This window comes from Sceloporus undulatus, chromosome 4 (assembly GCF_019175285.1).
Source record: "Sceloporus undulatus isolate JIND9_A2432 ecotype Alabama chromosome 4, SceUnd_v1.1, whole genome shotgun sequence".
NCBI classification, from domain to species: Eukaryota; Metazoa; Chordata; class Lepidosauria; order Squamata; family Phrynosomatidae; genus Sceloporus; species Sceloporus undulatus.
Genome location: NC_056525.1, coordinates 21647195 through 21653276, shown reverse-complemented (window position 1 = coordinate 21653276; position 6082 = coordinate 21647195). Strand labels below are relative to the sequence as shown.

At 38.9% G+C, this 6082-nt stretch overlaps 1 long non-coding RNA gene across 1 annotated transcript in view; it reads left to right on the top strand.

Annotated features, from left to right (window-relative positions):
• The first annotated feature begins 2531 nt into the window (after window positions 1–2531).
• The window catches only part of LOC121927760, a 5004-nt gene continuing 1453 nt past the window's right edge, over window positions 2532–6082 (top strand). Inside the window, exons 1-2 of the long non-coding RNA XR_006103332.1 lie at window positions 2532–2580; window positions 5466–5547. This is a non-coding gene — a long non-coding RNA (uncharacterized LOC121927760). The remainder of the gene's footprint in view (window positions 2581–5465; window positions 5548–6082) is intronic.

The window sequence follows — 6082 nt, the reverse complement described above, 5'->3', positions numbered from 1 at the left end:
GTCACACTTCCCCTAAAGGATTGTGTTTGCAGTTTGAGAGTGCTCCTGGACTCGTCCCTCCAGTTGTCATCTCAAGTTGAGGCAAAGGCCAGGAGCACCTGTTACCAACTTCAGTTGGCCAGCTGTGCCCCTACCTGGACCAGGAAGACCTTGAAGCATTGGTACATGTGCTGGTAACCTCTCATTTTGATTTCTGCAATCTGCGCACTACATGGGGCTACCCTTGTGCCTAGTTTGGAAGCTTCAGTTGATCTAAAATATGGCAGCCAGACATTGAGGTTTGATCATATAACACCAGTATTAAAAAAATCTTCACTGGGCGCAGTACAGGGTGTTGGTTATCATCACCTCTAAAGCTCTAAATGCCTCTCCCTATATAGTCCAACCTGCACTCTCAGAACGTCTGGGAAGCACTTATTACAGACACATAAGACCAGATTGGTGTCCACTTCCCAGAGGACCTTTGTCTCGGTCACTCCAAAATTATGGAATGACCTGCCAGAGGAGGTCCGTTGTATTACTAGCTTTGATGCTTTTAAGAAAGCTATTAAAACAGATCTCTTCTGGTGGGCCTTTCACATCTGATTCTGTATAAGCAGTCTACACACCTAGCCTCCCCTGTTGCTGCCATTGGTCCCCGTCCTCTTAGAAGAAGATATCTTCTTGCCAAATTTTACCTGTATTTTAAGGAATTCGCTTGGAATGTTTTTTAAATAGTTTATTGTTTAATCTCTTTTTATGTATTATTTATTTTTTTATGATTGGGGAGAGGCTTGGGATATGGAGTTGTTTCTTTGTTTGTAATTTTAACTTTATCATGTCTTATCCTTATACTGTTGGAATCCGCTTTGAATCCTTGCAAAAAAGCAGAATATAAAGAAATTGTATTATTATTATTATTATTGAAGAAATTGTGTATGTTCAGCCTGGTGTAGAGAAAACTGAGGGGTGACATGCGTGCTCTCTTGAAATATTGCAAGGGCTGTCACAGAGAGGAGGGAGTAGATTTGTTCTCTGATGCCCCAGAGACCATTACAACCAGGTCTAATGGTTTGAAGTTACAGGAGGGTAGATTTCAATTGAGCATTAGAAGGAATTTCTCAATGATAAGAACAATTCAGAAATTGAATTAATTGCCCAGAGAGGTGGTGGAGTTTTTTTCCTCTGGACTTCTTCCAAAAGAGGCTGGACAGCTACCTGCTGTAGATGCTCTAGTTGCAGTTCCTGCCCTAAATGAAGAGTTAAGTTGGTTGGCTTATGAGGACTTCTTCCATCTCTATGATTCTATGTTCAGGCAAAGGAAGCTGGTAGCTTTCTTTACCATGGAACAGCGAATCCACTGTGCATTATGTTCTGAATTTTAAAGGACCAGTGTAAGGTACTGAAACATAATTTTTCAGTACCTTTGATATGCCCTTTAAAGTTCAAACTAAAACCCAGATCAGATTCATGCTGTGATGTCATTGGAGCTACCAGCATCCACTGGTGATTGTGACTTTTCTTGGCATTCCTATATTGTTCAAGGAATATGTCATGCTTCCACCAACATTATTACAACTGGTTCCCTAGTGATATACCACAAATTATGCTGATATATGGATTAAAACTCAAAGTGGATTCACTGCCCAATTGACATGGAAGTCACTCAATGCCATTGTGTTCCGGTAACTCATTTACAGGCTAATAGTAAAAGAAAAATGTTATTAAACATTCATAGTCAAAATAAATCTTAGATGCTGCATATCTTTCAAATTCATTGAATGCTTGGAGTGAAGAATTTTACTATGGTTAACCAGCATGGCTATTTTAAAGGAGACAGCCACATTAGAGATTTCAACATAAGAAGTGTGGGGGGGGGGGGGGGAGGGAGGGAGGATCCAGCAGGTTTTGTGGACTTCAGTCCACTTTATCTTATGTAGCGGATTGGAATCCACAAAAGCTTATGCAGAAATATATCAGTCTCATGTCTGATGTTGAATTCCTTTCCCCGTCTTCTTTTTCTTCTGAGGAGGATGTTATTGTTGTATGCCTTCATTTCCAACTTATGAACACCCTAAGGCAAACCTGTCATAGGGTTTTCTTGGTAAGAGCAGGACTGAAATGGAAAGAGTGTGACTTGCCCAAGGTCACCCTATGGATTTCCATGGTCAAGCAGGTATTTTAACCCTCATTTCCCAGAGTCCTGGTCCAACACATAAACAACTACATTACACTGGCTCTAGTATTAAACACACACACACACACACACACACAGAGAGAGAGAGAGAGAGAGAGAGAATGAAAATGAGAATGAGAGAGAGAAAGAAAGAAAGAAAGAAAGAAAGAAAGAAAGAAAATGCTCAGTTAGAAGCCAATGCCCATGCGGCATGTCCCATCCCACTGAATGGTTTTGGGATCCCTGCAACTACATTTAGCATTTTATTTTCCTAAATAGTTTTTTGTGGTGCCATATACTAAAAGAGTTTATTCCTGATATTTCACCAGCATCTGTGGCTGGCATCTTCAGAGAATGCTGACATGGAAGAGAGTGATGTATTTGTGTGTATTCGCAGATGACCACTCAAAGAAATACGGTTACAGGTAAGCAGCCTGTTCATTTATTTCCCTAAACTTTGTTATTTTTCTTTTTGTATTTTTGTACAACCTTGTGATTTCCCTAAGCCTAAAGATTAACTGCTGTGATACACAAACACACACATACGCACACTGCTGTTGTTGTTGTTCAGTCATTTGGGTTTTTAAGATTGCTTTCAATATTGATGCTTTTCTCTGCTGACTGTTTGAAGTTCCCTTTCAGTGAATTAAGGAAAACATATAAAATAAATATTGCTAACTTTATCTTGGGCATAGACAAAGCCCTTGGAGCCATTTGGTTCACTTGGTATGTGGATTTTTGATAGCAAAGGGTTGAGGTGGATTGAAAATTCTTCATCTGCTACATGGTTGTAAACCACTTTGAGTGCTATTTTCACCTGAAGGATGGGAGAGAAATGCATTGAATAAATCAAAGCGCCTAAATCCAGTTTCTAGCCTCCCCTGAGAATAGAACCATTGAATCAACAGAATTTACAGAAATGTTAACTTATGGTAGTGTTAACCTGAATCAAGTTCCCATTGACTGAATGTGTCTATTCTAGCTGGAACTAATTGGGTTAGGCTAATATGTTAGGCCAATAAAATGGTTGCAAAAGAAGCCTTGCCCATTGAAATGTCAGTTTCTTTTCTTCTGCCTTTTTTCTCTTTCTGCTGAATCCAAGGCTTCTTCAGTACTTGGTTCTTTGTTTTTCACACCATCATAATTTTTGGGATTTTTTCTTCACTCTTCCTGACTTGGAGATAGATAGATAGATAGATAGATAGATAGATAGATAGATAGATAGATGAGAGAGAGAGAGATCTTTTCACACAAAAAATAATTCTGGGAGATTTCTCCTTCTCACCCAGAAAGTCACGCTACAACAAGACTCCTGACAGCTACATCTGCCGTATCAGCCATAAAATTACTATTTCATTCATATTTTATGTTTTATCGACAACCTGCCCAGCAAACATAATCTGCCTTTGAAGCCAAGCAAGAGCCTACAAGATATCAAATATACAGAGCTTTGTAGTTTTTTGGAAATACGAGGTGGTAGTGTTTGGCGCTCAGAATTGCTAGGAGGAAATATCTCCAACTTTGTTGATCCTGGCAACAAGTAAGCAAGGATATCAATTCTGAATTGTGCTCTACTCTCTCCTCTATCACAAAGCACAGCATTTCAAATAGGGCAAAGCCAAACTGGCATCATCAGATATTTAGAGGGAGCTTAGCTAGATTGTGTATGGAAATGCATTAGCTCCAGGTCTCAGCTATTTCTGAAACTTGTCGGAATTTGTTTGCAGCAAAACACTACAGATGCCTGTTGCATATAAACATAAAAGAAAAGAAGGGAGAGCTGTTACCAAGTTAACTTGTACACATGAGAGATTTCACTGTTTTTAATTTAAATCAGCTAATTCATAGCTTGTGCAGGGGTGCAGAAGGAATGCCCTCTTTATGACTTTCTATGCAAAAGGACCAGATCAGAATGACCAAAATTGGTCTAATGGGTGGGTTTAATATCCACTGGATTTTTGCACTTCTCCAGATGTTGTAATGCTGGATTTTTGTCAGTGTGAAATGCATAACAATGCACATGTGAATAAGCATTAAGTGGGGGGGGGGGGTGATTTGTTATTTCTGTGGGGGAAAATGTGTGTTTTAACAGGAAATACCCCATTAAATTCCCTCTGAATGTATACTTTGTGGGGGTGATTAATTTGAAGGGGGAAAATGTACATACACATGTAAATTCCTGTTTAAATATATATTTAGAAATGATTTTATCACAAAATCAGATTAATAGAACAGAATTATACGTAAATAATATGTACAGTACTAGAAATACCCATAGCTTATTATTAGAGACAAAGTAGGATATGTACATTCATTCAGCCTGCTACAGTTGTATATATGATCTATGTCAAGGAAAAAGAAGGAAAGTGTAAACATTTTAAGACGAGTAAACTACAAATAAAAGCAAATAGTTATATAATTATGGGATGACTGGAAATTACATTTCTCTAAAGTAAGAAAATACTTCAAATAACAAAAGATGTGGAGAGTCTAGGAAGTTTTGGTTTGTTTGTTCAATTTGTTTTAGGTGTATGTTGGGTGTTGGATGGGGGGGGGGGTTAAAATGGCCAAAATGTACCAGAAAGACAGCACTCTGATTCCCCTACTTTCTAAAGAACGCCTCCCCACAAAACCCTCCCAAAAACACAGGGAAAAAAAGGGAAAAAATCATCAACAAATCAGCCAAAATGGCAACTGAAAGTAACATTGTGGTTTGGCTCAGGGTGGGGAAATGGCCCATATCATTATTGCTTGCTTTTTCTTCCTTGAACACAAGCCCCAGGTGCCTAGAGAGTTTTGTGGGGATTAGAATCTAGATCTCCTAAGTATCAACAACAAATTTCTAGTCAGGATGACCCAACTCAAGCAAGCACTGAATGGCACACTTCCTTTTATCCTTCATGCACTACATATTTTAAAAAGCATACACTGTGTGAGTCTCAATGTGTGTTTTTACCACAATGAGAATTCAAGTGCACTGTGGGGAATAAAACTGACTGATATTTGAGGGAGTATGAGCACACAGGGGCAGGAGAAAATGTATTCCACCCAAACATCCAGAGCCACAAAACACAAACTAAATTAAAATAAAATTAATTGTATATCTCTTGTATTGTGGTGTATCTCCTGACACCAGTTGATTCCAGTCTCTCCAGGACCAGGTCTTTTGTAAAGCTAATGTATTTTGCTCATCAAGCCACCCCAAAATAGTTTGGATTATAATAGGAACTGCTCATATAAAAACACTGGTGCTGGGGGAATCCATTTCCCTACCATTTCCCTACTTTGGGTCTCTCATTTGCTCTCTAAGGGAACAGTTGTGGACAGAGTCCAAGGAGAGTGACAAAGGATGTCATAGTCCCTACTAATCAAGTTCCAAGACTTCAGATCCGGTGAGTCCTGTCTCCACTATATTGTTGGTTAAGAGTCCTGGGCCAGAATTCAATAAAAGATTTATGTCTTTGTAAATAGATTAACCTGTGTGAGAAACAGAATCAAGCAGGTTTGTAACATCCACTTTCTGCAAGAAGCTGCCTTAACATTACTACATACGGGAGCCAGTGAAGTGACAGTTTCACATTGGAACAAAAATGTGCAATTCATTAGGAGGGTTCCTTAAAGCCTCTGCTCCATAGCTACATAGTTACATGGCATGTCACTTCCATCCTTTTAACATCCATAGACTTTTAACCATCAAGACTGCTCATCTCCTTCTCCAGGCCTTGGCTATTTACACCTGTACAGTGAACCCTTGGTATCCACTGAGGTTTGGTTCAAGGATCCCCTGTGGATACCAAAAACCATGGATTTTCAAGTCCCATTAAAGACCATGGACAGTAAAATGGGATATAAAATGGGAAAATCAAGATTTGCATCTATCTATCTATCTATCTATCTATCTATCTATCTATCTATCTATCTATCTAT